The sequence below is a fragment of the Quercus suber genome, unplaced genomic scaffold, assembly GCF_002906115.3.
Source record: "Quercus suber isolate HL8 unplaced genomic scaffold, Cork oak 2.0 scaffold_45, whole genome shotgun sequence".
NCBI lineage: Eukaryota > Viridiplantae > Streptophyta > Magnoliopsida > Fagales > Fagaceae > Quercus > Quercus suber.
Window position 1 is genome coordinate 165,915 of NW_027069510.1, and position 18,918 is coordinate 184,832.

At 33.0% G+C, this 18,918-nt stretch overlaps 1 pseudogene; it reads right to left on the reverse strand.

Moving 5' to 3' along the window:
* Positions 1–6,846, reverse strand: part of LOC112035588 (protein TRIGALACTOSYLDIACYLGLYCEROL 2, chloroplastic-like) — a 38,617-nt pseudogene extending 31,771 nt beyond the window's left edge.
* Positions 6,847–18,918: the final 12,072 nt, after the last annotated feature.

The window sequence follows — 18,918 nt, forward strand, 5'->3', positions numbered from 1 at the left end:
ATTTGAAATTTAATATAAATGCAAATACCTATGAAAAATCTTAGCGACAAAGTCCAAACTTTGTAAGATCTAATCAAGAATCTCTCGGTGCCAATTCATTAGTAATTAACCCAAATGATGTAACAAAAGGAAAAATATGATGAAAGCTCAAAAATTGAACAAATATGGACGGACTAAATTTCAAATGATGAAGATGGAGAAACTGATGATGACAACAAGCATCACCATACAACAATAACAAAGCATTGAAGAAAAAAAAAATCGTAATGAAGTTTTTTATTACATCACACAATAAAAATCAATAATATAGAATGAATTAATATGCTTTTATCAACTTTTATTATACAATATTACTCCAAGTTGTTTTCATTATTGCTCATTACTTGAACAAAATAATTATAATAGATATATGTGTGCAATTTATCATTATTAATTTTTATGATGAATTCATTACTAACAAAGTTTTATAATAAATATGCTATAATTTATGTATAATATTTTCCAAAAACAAATTTACATAAAACATTATAACATTATAACTTAGAGATAAAAACAAATTTAAAAGTGAAGACTCTTTATTCCCTTTGGTTCAATGTTTCAAGACTAATTTTTATTATATTTTGTATTCAATATTTTAAGACTACTATTTATTTCATTTAGTCCAATGTTTCAAGACCTTCCATCTCTCACACACATAACACTCTTTGCATTTCCATTCATCATTTTCACTTTTACTCCTTTATATACACATGTTCATTGCCTTTCATATCATCCTATCTCAAATACACTTAGAAAAAAATGATGTTATTTAGTTTCAACCTTTCAATGACACCTACATAACTCCAACGTTGCAGTATCATTTGATTATAACCCGTATAAGTAGGCTATGACCAAGGAAGGGGGCTTGCATTTTTTATTCAATGATGGTAGCTTACTGTTTTGATGTTGAAGTTAGATATTATAGATTTTGTGAAGGTTATGATTCACTTGGAGTTTTTGGGTATTTGAGATTTTGGTTTGGAAAAGTTATAAATGTATTTTATTTTAGAACTAAAGAAAAAAAAAAAAAAACATTGTAATTGATTATTTATTAAGTTAGCTTTTTATTTTATTTTATTTTTTGTTAGAATTCATAATTTGTAGGTTTCTTTGTATGTAGCCATAGTGGTAAAAACAAAAATCGATGGTGACTTAAAAGTATTTTTCACAATTTTTTAAAGGATACAAAAGCCCAACTAAAGTCAATTGAATTTTGATAAATGAATGTGTTTTTCGCAAATTTCTCTTTATTTAATCACATTATCTTTATGTTGATACTAACAAATGATTTCCTTAATTCCATTGAGATAATTAATTGGGTGTTTATGATCAAGATCTCCATATTTGTTTGTGAGAATAGAGTGATTGAAAAAGTGTTTGGTAGGTTGCTTAAATTTATGTAATTTTAGGATATAAAAGTATTTTATATTTTGAATTCTTATTTGTAGATTTCAAAATCATTTAATCAGTTTGAAAAATAAAATATACTTTTAACAGTAAATATTATAATATATTATAATCTTACAATGTTATACAATTTTTTAAAATAAATTATGAATTAAAAAAAAAAATAAAGTTTCAAAGTATTTAACAATATTGTGTGCAAACATAAATATTATACAACAAAATAAGTATTAAGTATTATATGTAGATTTCAATAAACATAAAAATGATTTCAAATGAAATTGTAAAGTAATCAGCGCATTGCGCGAGATATCATCTAGTTTGATATAAATGCAAACTCTTTGAAATAGAAGCCTAAATAATAATAAAAAACTTCATGAAATGCGCCACTTGACTCAACCTTATTCTCTCCTACATGAGAACTCTACTTTTATATATATATATATTGATTGTTAGGTTGTTTGGTGTTAGCTATCTATTCATTTATGTTATAAGAGAGCCAGGTGGTTATGCTTTGAACCATTTATGGCTTGTTTGGAAGTTTAGAGAGGGAGGAGAGTAGAGGGGAGTAGAGGGAAGGGGAGTAGTGGGGAGGAGAGTAGAGGAGAATGATTCACCTCCACCTTATTTGGATGTTTTTAAAATTAGTAAGGGGGAAGGGAGTAATTAGCCCTCCCCTTGTGTAATTTTGTTAATATAATAAGGGTAAATTATGTAATTTACTTGGTCAATAGTTTATGTACTCTACTCCCCCTCCAAATCTCTCCAATTTGGGGGAATTAAAATTGGGAGGTTAGAGGGAGTCCAAACCCCTCCAAACTCCTCCAAACCCCTCCCCCTCATTCTTTAAAAAACTTTCAAACAAAGTAATTGCATTACTCTCCCTCTCTCTACTCTACCCTCCCTCCTTTTTTAAATATCCAAACATGCCATTAATGTTAAACTTAGTACCACCATGGTGTTGCTTTGTCTTAACTTGATGGGAGTTGCATGGTGGGAATGGCATTGCCAAGCGTGAAGCAAGTGTATCTTGCTAGGGGTTGGCTGCACGGCCTTTTCTATATGGATAGCACATACATCAGATTGTTCATATTGGACTATTCCTGGGGCCAATAAACTGCCATGTCCTACTGTGCAACAAAAAATGGCATTCCATGTAAGTGAGAAGACCAAGGCAGCGCAAATACATGCTCTAGAAGCTGCTGCATGTCCTTGTACTGGAGATGTGTTCTTCGAATATACCAGTAGGGACAAGACAACCACCACCCAATTATAACAAGGAGTCTTGGGCATAATCATAGAAATCGAGTCTCAAATTGCCAAGCATATAGAAAAATATTGGCTGAATAGCAACAACTGTTGTCTAGTTATAAGTTACTATACAACTAGGGTAAAATGACAAGAAGTGAAGAAACAAGAACTTAATAAAAGAAAGGGAGTGTAATTCAGTCCCATTAGATTGTAAAGCATCAGTTACAAATTCCAAATGTCACGAGCTAATCTGGGCATTCTTTTTCCTTAGCTGCATCTGCAAACTCAAATTTTAAAAATTAAAGGGAAGAGACAACCCGATATGAGAAATTTATCCATGATCATATGTTTGATGTTGCAATAAACGGACGGAACCTCCAAGCTAAATGCTAAGAATGCATACTTTGACCAGAATTCACATTTAAGCCAGATAAAAGTATGCAACTTGTACCTCTAGCATCAAAGCCTTTCTATGCAAGTGCAACCAAAAAAAAAAATCCCAAATAGGACAAACTTTAGTTTCTCCCTAACATGACAATGGAAGAAGAACACCGTTTTTAACCATATAATTAACTGTCGTAATCTGTTTCCCTATTTCCAACTTTCATTTGTCTTTACATTAGCCTGCAAAGGGACCTGACAAGTGCTTTCAAATTCTGTTTTGTAGCCTCATCACCCGTAAATCCCTGAATATCAGAGCATATATTCTGCAATTGTGGTTGGACCGAGAAATGGAAATGTATAGAGAAGGGGAAAAATTAATAAATAAATAAACACAGCTCACGACTTATAATCAGCAAAGATTTTAGGCAGTTTGTCAATTTAGGATCTCACCTCAATAGAAATTAGTTGGAATCTACTAAAACGGTAACCATGTGATACAAGATGTCAATACCTATCAATTAATAGTTATGTCCAAATTTATACATAAAATAAAGGTTGGACAATTCACCTCAATTCCTCACAGGATTCTGCTTAATTTATCAACGTCCTGTAGTAAACCACTATCACAAACTTCAGCCAGCAAAGGTTGAACATCTTCAGCCAGGGCTTTGATCTGAGACATAACTACAATAAAATTAAGAATACATTAATGCTGATTACTCAAATGATTTTCTTAGTTATATAGATGCATGCACATGACATAACACAGACACACTAATTCCAATTTCTCCTGCATAACGAACTTTCTAAATATTGCTGAAGTTGCCAACTTGTCATGAATCTTAGTGCAATACATCTGAAAACTTCTATCAAATCTATAGGTTCTTTAACAGAAACTCTGAAACGAAAAACAGAGAAAAGAAAGGAAAACAGAGAGAGAGAGAGAGAGAGAGAGAGAAAAAGCTGAAAAATTCTTCAAGTATTATATCACTGAATACATTTCACAATACCATAACAATGGAGGCTACAACCTATATTTATACATACAGAGTGAGAGAGAGAAAGCACGAGGAAGATTGATAACTGCCTCACACTTGCTCTAAGTTCTAACAGATTCACACACGTGCAATCCCAAAACTAACAAACTGCCAACCAACTGACAGTTTAATAATATTACACACACTGAAACGGTATCGTTTCCTTTAATGAGGAAACAACTACAAGCCTACAACAAACACAAAACGGCACCATTCCTTTTAATGAGAAATGGTGACGTTTTGTTTTAACTTTCCTTCATGTTTTCCCAGCCTTATACATGACACCGTTTTGATAGAAGTAGCCGTTGGAGCTGCTTCTTCCTCATGATTTGAATGTACTGGACCTCCAGTACTGCCATGGCTTTCAACATTAGGCACTGCTACCATATCCCTGAAAAAAGCTAGGGTAAACTAGAAAAGTTCACCATTTTAGTTTTAACATGAATGATGAAACACAGTTATCTTACTTGCCATGATGTGGTTCTCTATGACAAACAAATAGACACAACAACAGTTACAGATAATATAACTCAATATGCAAGGATCAGGTAAGCTTAAATGCTAGAGAAGATATGCTGGAAACGTGTCAATATATCGAGAGTTGTGAAAGATCTACCAACTTCTTCAACATAACACTGACATTTCTCCAAGTGAGATTCCTTGAAGGATCACAGCCCCATTAAGCAACTTTTTAAATGACTCTAACCCATCTGATTTAGTTACTTTTACCGCAATAACTAACCGTGGAAAATGTCCAAATGCTTCCCGTAAATAGCATAACTGTGGAACAATGAAGGCATTATATGTTCACTTAAAGCCAAAGCCAAAGATGTCAGAAGTTCCCACTCACAATACGTCTTACACCTAATTTCTTTAAGAGTCTAACACACAATGCTCAAGAAGATAATTCTTGCTAGTGGACTTGTCAAACTTAGACGCAGATGGCAGACTAGGATGTTTGTCTCATTTACACACTTTGTCAATTCCCTGAGGACAATAACCCTCCTAAACAATTTTGAAAATTTGATCTTGAAGAGGACTACAAGAATATAAAATGGGTGAATTCCTCAAGGATTGTCTTAAATTGAGAAAATAATTGGACAACTGGAAAGTTCTTAAAGAAATCAAGTTTTTAAGGGCCAATACTGCAAACTCGAGATGTAACTTCCTTAACTATGTAACTTATACACTAGATTTTCGGTTTGTTTAATGCTCACTTCTATCTCCATGAATATTCAACTGATTTGATGTTTATATGGCAATTTCTAAAGCTACTCTCACTCCACTCCACATATATTCAATTTAAGAATTGAATTCTTTTAAGTTTTGCAATAAATCCACTTTTCATATATCAAAAAGCTTCATCCATAATCTTTTAAGGACTGCCCCAATGCCACATCTCTTTAGAAATGTTTATGGATGTAATTGGTTTCCTTTGCTAAAGGGCAATGCTCTGTTGAATTCTTTAGATTAGGCACATTCATTTGGTCTGCACTTTTCCCTTGTAAACAGATGCCTCAACAATTTCTCGCACATAGACACTCGTCCTATCTTAATAAATCAAATAGGGTAGCTTAATAGGAAAGTATGTAGCTACTACATTCTATATCTTTACTAACAGATTCTTCATTTTTCCATAAACTTGCTTGGCATTAGCAATAGTAATACCGTCAGCTAGTTCAACAAAGCAGTCAATAACTATTTTTAGTTAAACATATAAACCAAGAGATGCACATCCTACCTTTGAGAGCAATGGCCTTGCTCCTTCAGTAGCAGATAAAACTCATTTATCCAGTGAATAGTGGTTGGCAATACCAATGTCCTCCACTTCACATCCCAAACGGGTGAATATCCCCAACCAATGCATCCAAACTTACTCCTTGATTTCCCTTTATCTTTTGGCGATCACATACAATTAGACCTTCTTCAGAACATTTTGGGTCAAGTGGCCCTACTGAAGGTGTTGGAATTGGATTGCAAGGTGTAATTTCAATTAAAGTTTCCATGAGAAGACCCGATTGGTTCACCTCTATAAGTGAATTTCGAGGTATGACTGTTTTATCATCATCAACCTACAAAGAGAAGGCGATACATTAAAGTAAAATACATACACCAAGTAAAAATGATCACATTCAAGAATTTCATTGTTGAGATGGAAACATGAAGAAAAAAAATGATAAGTAAGAAAGATGTGTATACAAGATTATGGTGTCAAACTAACCTCAACAACTGCTTCAATACTTTTCAATGAAGGATTAATGCGGATGACATTGCCAACATTCACCCCTCTAATCCTCACTGGTGTTTCGGTTCTAATACCACGAGTTTGAGCAAACTCAAACACAGCCTGATACTTCTGGAATTTATGCCGTATTAGATACCCCCTCAACCAAGACAAACTGAGAGCTATGAGAACAGTACTGGACACTAGAAACAAAACAACCCCACCTTCCCAAATGCTCTTCCGACTAAACCCGAAATCATTCAATGGCCGCAATGTTTGCTTCCAAATAGTTTGAGGGACATCCAAAACCAAAGAAAATGGGTTCTTAGTTTTCACATTAGAGGGTGGGTGACTATGTCCTGTATCAGTGGATGCAGCTCTTATCCGGGCTGGTTTCCTCAATGGAAACTGAGGCAAGCAATTTGAAGAACTACTCGGTAAAGTAAGAATTGGTGAGTATAGCACCTTTGGGCATCCAGAGACATGGGCCATAGGATTTCCAACCATCTTTTACTCAACCCCAGGTGAGAAATTTTTGCACCAAATGGGTCATTCAAATTGATGAACATTTGGGGTAACGATGCTTTGCTTGCCTCCTGCATTGATGCTTGTTCTTGTTATGTGCTTGGCCTCTTTGAAGACATTTTTAGTCAGTGGTGCAGTAATAATCATAGGGTTATCACTGTATCCTACTTTAGTTAATGCAAAGGATAGGAAATGGCAGGACAACCTCCCTTACTTACAATTCATTATTCTAGTAAATGCAACAATTTGTAAATAAATCTATCTAGGCAAACTTACAACATTTTTTAGGGAATCAAAAACTATAATGGTTCATTTGGATTTGTATGGAGGTACTTAAATAGAATGATTTAAATTTCAGTTTTTAGTTTGTCATTTTGGTACAACTTATTTTTTAGCCTTTTGAAAATGAGTGGTTAAAAATGCTGTGTATCTAAAAAAAGTGAGAGTTTTAAAAAACTGTATTTTTTTTTTTTATTGAAGAAATTCATGAATGGATTCAAGCCTTAATAATATGTAGATTTGTAATGATTATTATCTTTTAACTTAAATATAGAAAATTGTAAGTTTGTTGCATTCAGCACAATTTTAAAAGGTACTTCTGTGACATTTTGGATATATGTTTAATTGTTTATTGAGTTTTACAACAACTGTATTAGGTCGATTTGGGTTATGTGGATGATTATAAAGAATCTAACCGTTACTAGTCTTTTTAAGAATAGTATAGAGGTGGCTAACTTATCCACAAAGATTGTGATAGCTTAGGTTAATCTGGGATATACAAGTGACATGGAGAGTTTCAATTATAATACAACCTTTTGGAGTTCAAATGGCTGGATCCCCTGGTCATGACAAATCCAGTAAGACATTGCTAGCAATATGGAGGACTGGAGGAGGTCTTGCTTTCCAGAGCAACATGAGCGCATTTTTTTCTTTTCTTTAAACTCTAGTCTAGAGTCCTAAAATGCAAATCAATTTAAACACCGAAAACTGTTGTTTGAACTCCCTTGCCAAATAGACCCTAAATAACTCATCACTTAAGACTCCTTAACCACATGAAACTCCCATTTGTTGTCAATTAATTTGCCAACTTATTATTTAATTACCTTTGAATCACCCTCTTTGGTATTTTTTTCTGCCCTCAAATTAGAGAGGAGCTTAATTAGGCCAATAAAAATGTTGCTGACCTTGTGGACAGCTCATCCAACAATTGGAATCATGAGCTAGTGAGGAAGTTATATCATTATCCCCTTGGTGAGGAGATTTTGCAAATCCCTTTGGCCAAAACAGATGGAAGTCAGGATAGAATCATTTGGAAACACTCCAAATCTGGTGACTTTCAAGTTATAAAAGCTTATGACCTCTTGCATAAAGATTACAGGGATTCTAATCCTACAAAGTTCAGAAGTACAGACTTACCTAAGGAAACTTGGCCATTAGTTTGGAAAGTAAAATTGCCTGTGAAAATCAATACTTTCATTTGGAAATTATTACATGACTGCCTGCCTGTCAAACTTAACCTCACTAACAGAGGCATTCCTAATGACAATAACTGTCCCATGTGCAAGGAAGAGATCAAATCATCCTTAACACCTATTCTTGGCCAGAGCTGTTTGGTCTGTTCCACCTTAGCAATTAGAACTTCTGATATGGCCCAGATTTCTTTAAAAAGCTTGATGATAGATTGTATTTTGAGAAATAAAGATCTGCATCAAGATAATATGTTCTTCCTCCAAACGGTCTTCACAACTCTTTGGACAATTTGGTTGCAAAGGAATCAAGTTGTTCATGAAGGTAATAGACCTGATCCTATGGAAAATCATTCTAACCACCAAATGTCTTTCATGCAGGTATCATGCTGATTTCAACAGAGAACTTCCCCACTCCAAAGAACTCCAGAATCCACCCAGCCGAGCCTTACCAGATAGGAGTTGGCAGCTCATCCTCAAAGTGGACGGCAATAGAACTGTAGAAGCATAAAATACAAAAGATGCGGGTATGCTTATGAAGCAAAAAATAGAATGGGCAATATAATCTTTGGTGGTTGCCAAAGCAGCAGAGCCAAGACACCTTCAAGGGCAATGCAGGAAGCTTTAATGGTGGCAATTTTGAAAGCTAGAGAGCTGGTTTTTAGTATTATCCTTATCCTAACCAAAAGCAGGAACTTGGTGAAGATTTGCAATGGTAGATGCAAACCCCATTGGCTAGACAAAGCTATGGTAGCTGATCTAACCTTCTAGAGCAACAGGGGATGTTATTCCATACTATCTATGTCCCCAATTTTGTTTTATATCCTCTGGTTAAGTTGGCAGCTATAGCCTCTAGATTTCCAGTCCACCACCACTGGGTTTACCCAGAATTTAGTGATACTCAAGTGAACTCTAACAGCCCTATGAACGTGTTTGTAATGTTTTCATATGGTATAAAAAATATATATATATTAATTTATTAAAATTATATTTTATTATTCAAATGTCCAAAATTTTATAAAATGTATTGTTCTTAAATCTTAACTAACTAGATTCAATGACATACCTAACTCTTCCTAAAAAGCAACCTCGTAATGTATACCATACACTCTTTTATGAGATGATAAAAAATACAGCAGAAACCAGAAAGCTACCTCATGGTGTTGTAAGTCTTTGTGGATGTGTCAATCCATTGATGAGGATGATTGATGATCCGTTTAAGAACAGTTGGAACTATGTAATGGAGGGAAATTGGATAATGAGTTTAGTTTTCTGGATGTTGAAAATGGAAATTATATAATGGAATGGGTTTGAGAGAATGTAAGAATGCTTTATGTGGAAATTGAGCTCCCCTTGATCTCTGATGTCTTCCCCTATTTCAACATCTTAAGCATGATTGATGGTCCTTTAAGATCTAAAGAACATAAGCTTACAAGTACAAGCTAATACATAAGTATGCTTTGCCACAAATTTGACAACACAACCTTTATTACTAGATCTATTACTAACATCCATCTCTACTAAGCAATCACATCTTGTTTTTGGGCGATGATATTTTACATTGTTGTCTCTTTTATATTTTCCTTGTACGCACTGGAAAGAACAACATAAACTCAATCTAAGCACTTGCTTATACCATCATTATTCCCTTTACTATTGCTAAATCCAACTAAACGAGCATAATTCTAATAAAATTATATGTTTCTTGGTCAGTCTCAAACTCCACGTCTAATTTTGGAATCACTAAATCTATTATAGAGTTTCTACAAATTCAACTATCTTGGGGGAGTCATTATCTTCATTCCCCCCCCCCCCCACCACCCCCCCCAAAAAAAAAAAAAAAAAACCAATTTTTACATAATTGGCATTTAGTTTTATCAGTTGAAAATTTCTATTTAGACCCCAAACAGCTTATGCAATAGATTAATTTATGTATTGACCAAGTTATTTCATTAAGATATTCTAACATTTAATTGAAACACAGTAACCAATCACCAAACCAAAGCAATAATAATTATAGCAAAAAAAGGCAAAAAAAAAATTGACAAAATGGAAAACCAATGAATAATACTGTATAGGATCAAAGTACAATAATGGATTTTCTCTGTTTAGGCCCAAGGAGAAAGTTTTATAGTTTTGTGTGAAAAAAAAAGTTTTTGGGTATCGTGAACAGTGCACAGGACCCACTGACAGACACATTTCGATGCAAAATTTGCTGGTCAAAGAGGTAGTAGGTCCCATGCACAGTGCACGGGATCCACTGACGGACAACATCCCACGTGAAAACACTGTTCTCAATTAAAAAAAAAAAGGCAAACGCTGCCCAAAAACGCAATCCAAACGCTACCTTAATGTTTCACTAGAGCGAGTCTGCGTTTCGCCTAGGCGATAGTGCTATTCTTTAAATTTTTCAATTTGCTCATCTTAGACATCTAACCTAACCCAAATACATAAATTTCAAAATTCTCTGACTATTTTTGTCACATAAAATTAGCTAACATCTAAAACATAACAGTAACATTATCATTGCTATGTTCAAACTTTCGTAGGTCATATCAAATTCAAACTTCCGTATTGATTCCATTCACATTGTATTTTGTATACAAATATGGGAATTGGAAGCATTAAATGAGACATTTAAAACTGAGATATTCATGTATGAATTTCTAAATTAATAGAGCTTATTAGAGGTTCTAGGGAACCCAATTGTGAATTTAGAGAGATGTAATGGGCGTAACATAAGGCGATCGGATGAGAATTTTTAATTTATAGGCATGTAGAAATTGTATACCAACAGCTTTTAATTTCTTAGAATGATATGTTTCTGCAAACTTGTAAGACGATAGACACAAAAGATTATGTAGCTAGTGATGAACTGCTAGTAGTTTTTACAGATTTACTGGACAAGTAGAACGAGGATTCAATTTGGTAGGAGAGGTTGACAAGAAAGTTAAAGGTATTGAAGATGAAAAAGAACCCAAGAAAAAGCACAAGGAATAAGGATGTAACATCTTTGGATTTTGATATCTGAACAATGACCCTTTGGTCGATTGTGCTTTTTCTTCATGCTTGGTGTTGCTGTTTATTGCAATGACATTCCATACAAGTAGTAATCGACAAAGAGACTTTTGAGATTTGATGTGCGACACATCTATATAAAGAATCTTAGAGTGATCAAGGGTCCAATCAATGGGACTGTAATCTCTACTCATAAACTTAAAAAGCTAATAATAATATACAAATTCAACCTTTGAGATAGGAGATCATAGGGCTAGCAAGAAAATGTATAACAAGAATTTCAACTTTCAGACAAAAGATTGCAATAAAACAACCTTAAGTACCTCAAACAATAAGATTATGAATTTGCCATCACACATAACGAATTCTAACATACATAAACATTGTTAAATATATATTTATCAACTGGACAAGAATTACTCATTCTTACCACCAATTACAAGTTACTTACACAACATTAGCAATAAACCACTTACTTATCAACAAAGTACATAACTTTGAAATGAGATGGTACTAAAATTTATAGTGCTAATTTTTCGATAGTAACATTAGGCTCTGAAATCACCGATTCTTTCTTGAGCGCATCAGCGTTGACTCTGGTATAATCCTCACCGTCTGAGTCTTGGAATTCGAATTCCTCTTCGTCCATGCGAGAGAAAAGTAGGGAGGAGGTTTGGGAATTAGAATTGGAAAGGGTTTTGGGGAGAGTGGAGGAGTCAGTACTCCACACCCCACACCTAGCATTTTTTATTTTCTACTGTGTGTTTGATTTTTTTTTTTTTTTAATATAACAAATTTGATATTATTAGATGGATTGAAATGTACTGAAATAGAGGTCAGAAGTGGACTGAATTGGACCGAATGATTTTTGTAGGTTATTATTATTATTTTTTTAAAAAATTATTGGTTTAAGCCATCTCTCCTTTTTGAAAAAAATTTGTTGGTAATTATTAGGCACTCTATTGTCAAAGGAATATTGACAAATTACTGAGTGGTGTTATTGAAGGAAATTAATGCCTATGTATTATAATGACCCTAATTTTTTTTTTTTGTTATTTTTTTAATTATTAGTTCAATACTTCAATCTTCTTTTGGATTTATTTTTTATAAAAAATACTAGTCAACTATGCATTTTCAACAAAATTATTGAATAGATATTGGAATGGAAATGACTAGGAAAATCAATAAGATGCAAATGGCCTACTTAAAAAGAAAGATGCAAAAGGTAATCATTTTGGTGAGTTATAAGTGTGCTTTAAGACTTGGAGACTTCTGTTGTAATATTTATTTATAACATAATAATAATATAATTTAGGTTTGCAACCGAAAAGAGTCGTTTTCATTTTGGCATTTTTTTTCTTCTATTTAGTTTTTCACCTCAAACGTTTTTTCAACATCAAATGTGTGGCAATCCTTTTTCTTTCCAAGGTTTTTTTTATTATTATTATTATTAAATATGATAATTATTAGATGTTTTATACATGTCATTGTTATAGGCTTTGATAAAAGGATACACGTATCATCACTTTGTGTATCCACCAATTTTAGAAATCTAACTTTTATAATGCGCACGCGCACACACACACACATATATAAATAGATAATAGATGATGAGATATACCAAACAAAATTGAAGAACAAACAAACAAAGCCTTGTTTCAAATGCTCCAAAAAATCCATTTCCTCACGAACCTAGATCAGTTAATAGTGAACGAGAATAATGAAGTTTGGAAACCCTTTTGTATATGTAGAAAAGAGTATGAGGTCTATTTGGAAAGGAAACTAGAACAATAAATGAAGAGTTTGAAGTGTTTCTCTCTAAACTAGTTTGGAGAGAAACTTTGTTCTTTTCTCTTTAAGGTGACAACTTATTAGGGAGGAACATGTACATGTGTTTTTTTTTTTTTGGGGCGCCGGGGGGGGGGGGGGTGGGGTGTAAATCATGTGTGTGTGTGTGTGTGTATGCCCTTGCATCCTCCTAGTTAGAGCTAGGGTTTATTTTTTTTTTGTGCCACCCGCATAGGCACCCTTTGGGCCTTGATAGACCTAGGCTATCTAGGCCACTGCCAATACTAACTAAATATGCTTAACTTAAGCCCTGCATATTTTCCCCTCTTTTCATTTTTTTTTTTCTTTTTTATATATTAAAATAAATCATTTACGGTGTGTTTGGTAGAGTGGATTTTAGGGAGGAAAAGAGAGAGAGAGAGAGAGAGAGAGAGAGAGAGAGAGAGAGAGAGAGAGAGAGAGAGAGAGAGAGAGAGAGAGAAAATGAGGAAGGAAAACTTTTTGGAGGGTATTTGGTTGAGAGAGGGGAGAGGGGAAAAGTATGAGTAAATTTATACAAACTCTCTTTTTTCATTCCACTTTTTCACTCCCAACCAAACAAAAATAAGGGAAATTAAAAAAAAATTTATCCTCCTACTTTTCCATTCTCCCACCATTTTCTGTCCTCTAATTTTTCCACTCCTCTAACCAAATGGACCCTTAAGCCTTGCATATGTAGAATGAAATTAAAAATATTATATATATGCATAGAATTTAGGTTATACTATTAGCTTCAAACAATGTATATAAAGGAATAGAATTAAATTATTTTTGAAAAATAAATTTATTATATTTTATTAGTCAAGCTAATTTATATCATCTAAAAAATAAATATCAACTAAGAAACTGGACCTAAATCCCCCCCCCCCCCCGTTCACTCCCCACATACACACATATGAATCTTTTTTACTTAAATAAGTATTAAATTGTACAGTGTACACATTTTTTTCTTCTAAATAATCGATTGTACACATTCATAATATTACATAGAATTATAATAATGTCAAATTACATATTTTTGTGTTTGATATGTGAGCAACACAGGTACAAAGATATATGGAAACAAGAACACAATTGCGCTAAGTGATTTGAAAGATTTGATTTAGAGAATGACCAGATCATTTGAGAAACTCTTTAAGAGGGTCATTAATGAATCAAGATTTCAAGATCACCTAGCTGGGCTATATCAAAATCATCCTCTCTAAAGCTCCCGCCCCATGGATCCCTTTTGATTATGAGAAAGCATGGTTATACAAAAATAATTAGGACTCCATGCTTTTAATTTAGTAGTCCAAATAAACCCTAAATATTTTGGAATTTGGATAGTTGAGATCAAAAATGGACTTTGGCCAATTTAACAGATAAAATCCCATGTTTTCACGGGCTGCACAGTAGCGCCAACTTAAAAAAGTCATATCTCATTTGTTTTTTTATCCAAAATTGGTCAAATTTGTACTCATTAGTCAGTATAAGTCCTTGTATATATGTCTACTTTCAAATCAAATTAATCTCAGTCCAACTGTCTGTTGTGAGATATGGATAAGAAGGTAGGAATATCATTTTTCAACAGCAAGTTGGAACAAATTTTGGGCAGTTTCTGGTTTTGTTAACTTTGATGCTTAAAAGCGATGTTCTATTTCTCCTTAATTCATGATCACAGGGGATCGAGAACTTTTAAGTTTTTTAGTAGTCATAAAATGGGTGTCCTGTGTCCACACTCGACGACCATATATTTCCATACTTCATTATCAAAATTCACAAATCACTTAGTCTTCATTCTTGCCCCTCTCTCTCACATCCACGATGCCTCTGTCTCTTTCTCATAGTCCCTGAAATTAGGCACAAGAGACTCTAGCTTACAAATTCTTGTTGAAGACATTGTGTTGAACAGTCTAAAACCTTGTTTTGATATCATCTCTAATGTTTCCAGAGCATTGGAATTTTGAATAAAATCATGCTATGGCACATTTGAATCCATTAACTAACATTACATGAGATTAATTTAACATTCTTGTGGTTTCTAATTAGTTTAACTGATATAGTTTTTTATTATTGAATAATAAGGAATTAGAATTCAAATCCTACCTACACAAAAAAAATCAATTAGGGTCTTAATTTGATAATAAAAATTAATCATCATAAAGCAAACGCCATAAATTCAAATATATTTTATTTATGCAAATAACTTTATCATTGGAAGGTCTAATGCCGAAATGCTGTTAAATAAGCCAAGAATTGGCTTTAATTTCAACTTCTAAAGTTCCTAAGCCATAAAATGATTTTCATTTCCATGCTAAAATTAACTAAAACTATGCAATTGTACACCCCACCACATTGGGTTTAGTTTTATATATATTAGGTCCGTTTGGTTGGGATGATTTTAGGAGTAATGGAAAAGAGGGAGAGAAGAGTGGAAAGAAAATAGTATTTTGGTGTGTTTGGTTGGAGAGGAAAATGAGAGTGTAAACTAATGGGTTTAGGTGTTTTTTCCCTAAACCCACCATAATGCAATCTCCCCAATTTGAAGAAAAAACTTGGGAGAAAATTGAACAAAAAAGCCCCACTTGAGAGAGACCCAAATTATCCCTATTCAACGTTCACTTGGCTTTTGTCGTTATCTTCTTAACCTTTTTTGACCCCATACTTCTTGTCCCTTTCTTGTCTTTTTCTGATACCTTTCATTGGTTTTTTTTTTTTTTTTTTGGATTATTGTAACTAAAAAAAAAAAAAGAGGAAGTGCACATCCATACAAAATTTTTAATAAAAATATAATTTGTTATTGTTTATAATCTAACAGTTAGGGCAAAGAAAGTAAATTTATACAAACAATATTTTTCATCATTTCAATTTTCTTTTCAAACAAACAAGAGAATTTTGCAACCCTTCACTTTTTCACCCCTAACCAAACATCATGTGAAAAAATTATAATCTTTTCTATGAGTTCTATCCTCCCACTTTTTCAATTATCATCATTTCTATTATTCTACTTTTCTATCCACCCAACCAACCAAATTAATGATTTGAATTATGTGACCCATTGCTCTAATGAAAAAAAGAAAGGCAAAACTACATATTGCTCCTTTTCAATTTGTGCTTACTGTCATTTTAGTTCTTTGTATTTTAAAATAATCATTTTACCCGGTTACCCCTTTAACTTTGAGGACAAATTGTCCCTTCCTTCCGACTCTGTTAACCTTTCACTGTCAACGTCCCTAAGTTACTATTATTCATTATTAATCAAAGAAAACAAAACAAAACAAAACACATGAGCCGAGGAATAAGAGGACTACATCGTTCTCATTCCCCTGTTTTTGCCTTCCCATACCCCAAACTCACCTGCGGATAAGCTTTCTTTTTCAATGCTCTCTTTTTCGATAAATATAAATAGAATTTCAACTTGATGTCTGTTTTATAATGACTACTCTTTATCTTCTAATCAAGACATCAATAATTTATGGCATAGGCTAAGTTCCAATTTCCAACTCAAATCTCTTATTCAACAACATATAACTTTACCAGTTTAGCTAACTATAACTTACGTAAATAAGCTTTCTATCTCATGTTTCTCTCATATTCAAAAATAAATAAATGAATAAGGTATAATAATAATTAACACAAAACTATTGTTTCTTTCCTCTCTTTTTTCTCAACCAAACCAAAAAAGAGTTATATATATATAAACACACATTTCTATCCTATCTATTTGTACTAAAAATAATATTTTTCTCTTTAAAAAAATATTTTTCTTTCTTCTAATTTTTTTATAATCCATATATTTTCTATTCTCTCCCAACCAATTATAGCCATAACGAGAAGCTTGTACGAGATTAGGATGAGATCAATATAATATAATTATAAACCTTCTTTTGTTTATCAAAAAAGAGAAATCTATGACATGTTGGGTTAGTGAGTCACAAAATAATTAAAAGGGTAATTGATAAGGCTTGAATGCCTTTGCTTTTTACTTGGTCTGGCCAAGTACTTGACTGATTACTTCCAGATACATGTAATCGAATCAGAGCAAACATTAACAGCCGCAAAGATTGACGCACGCAAGTTAAGTTGGAGCCGAAAGCAAATCTTCACGCTTTCATTTGAAGTCTCCATCCGCCGATTTATGGACTGTGCAGATGTTAAAACACTGTTCCCCTAGGAAAACTACATATATCTCACGTTTATATAGCGAGATATACAAAAAGATACAAAAATTTTAATAATATTTTTCACAACAGTTAAGTGACAATCTCATCTAAATTTACTACTAACAATATTTTTTATCTACCAGGAATTGTCTATCACATCGGTGTTGTCATTTTTTGTGTCTATCACTTTTCTCTAGCTAAAATGGCCAAATACTACATATGGCTGAAAATTTCAGCAAACTAGTACCATACACAAACTATGCAGGAGAATGCCACTTTTTTTTTTTATCTCAATTTTATAAAAATCAAGTTCTATGTAAAAACTTGATTTCACAAATCGAGTTCCAAGAGAAAATTACACAGCACTTGATTTTATAAGTATTGAGTTTCATGTGGGATTTTTTACTAAGAAAAGCAGCATCACATGGCATTTTTTACACATAGAACTCAATATCGTTAAAATTGAGTTTACATGAAACTCAATTTTCATATCCTGCTACATAGTTTACAAACGATGCTATTTTGCTGAGATTTTCAAAAATATGTAGAATTAGGCCATTTTGGCCCCTTCCTCTTTCATAGTTGATAGTACAAGGAAATCACTCCAAAAAATTTTCAAAAAAAAAAGTGGGCGGTGCCACGTTTGATCACGCCCCCCGTACAAATCAATTGATGAAATTTAGCTTTTTTCAACATGTGACGAAGCTTCTATTCTCTCATGTCCACCAGCTAGAAATCTCTTTCCCGATTCCCTTCTCTCTCTACTCTTTTGGACTTTTGGGTAGACATGATAGCAAAATTCTTTTCCGGTTTGTGCAATTTTCCTCTTTGTTTTTTCGGCTGATGAGTTGTTGAAGTAAGGAACTTTGTTAGAATAAACACTCTGGGTGGCGGCTAAAGGAGATCCAAGTGATGAGATCAGAAGATGGACTAACGTGTTAATAATTTATACCCCTTTTTTGGAAGTCTTAGGAGTATAACTTGGACCAAAAATTTTCTTAAATTAATTAATATGCTCTTTCCTATTGTGTGCTTGAACTTGAAATCCTATCCAATGTCAATTTAAGTTGGAGGGTCATGGTTTTACTTTTGTTTGGTCCACACACTGGTAGTATATTGAGGGCAATGATACCCTCACTCCTTTTTTTTTTTCTACCTCCATTTTTGTATTTCCAGATGTAGACTTCTTCTTCTTCTTTTTTTAGATTTTTAAAAATATAAATATTTTCATATCAATTATGGATACTATAACAACAATAATAAGTATTAATCCCAAATTTTTGGAATCTGCTATTAATTCTCAATAGATTAATTAGGTTCAACCACATATATTCATTTTCTCCATTTTATTTTATTTAAAATCACATTCTTTCTTAATTGATAATTAATTTTTTTATTACTTTAAGTTCTACTAATGTTAATTTGAGTCTTTCTCTACTTTTTTTTTTTTTAATTCTTTCTCAATTTTGATTAATTCATTCTTCCTTATTGGTGCATTAATGTTACTAGTGCGTTAATCACCATCCTTTGATCAATTGTGGATATTTGTATAAAATAGTGGATATAAGCAAGGGTCAGAAGACATTTTCCCTATTTATTAA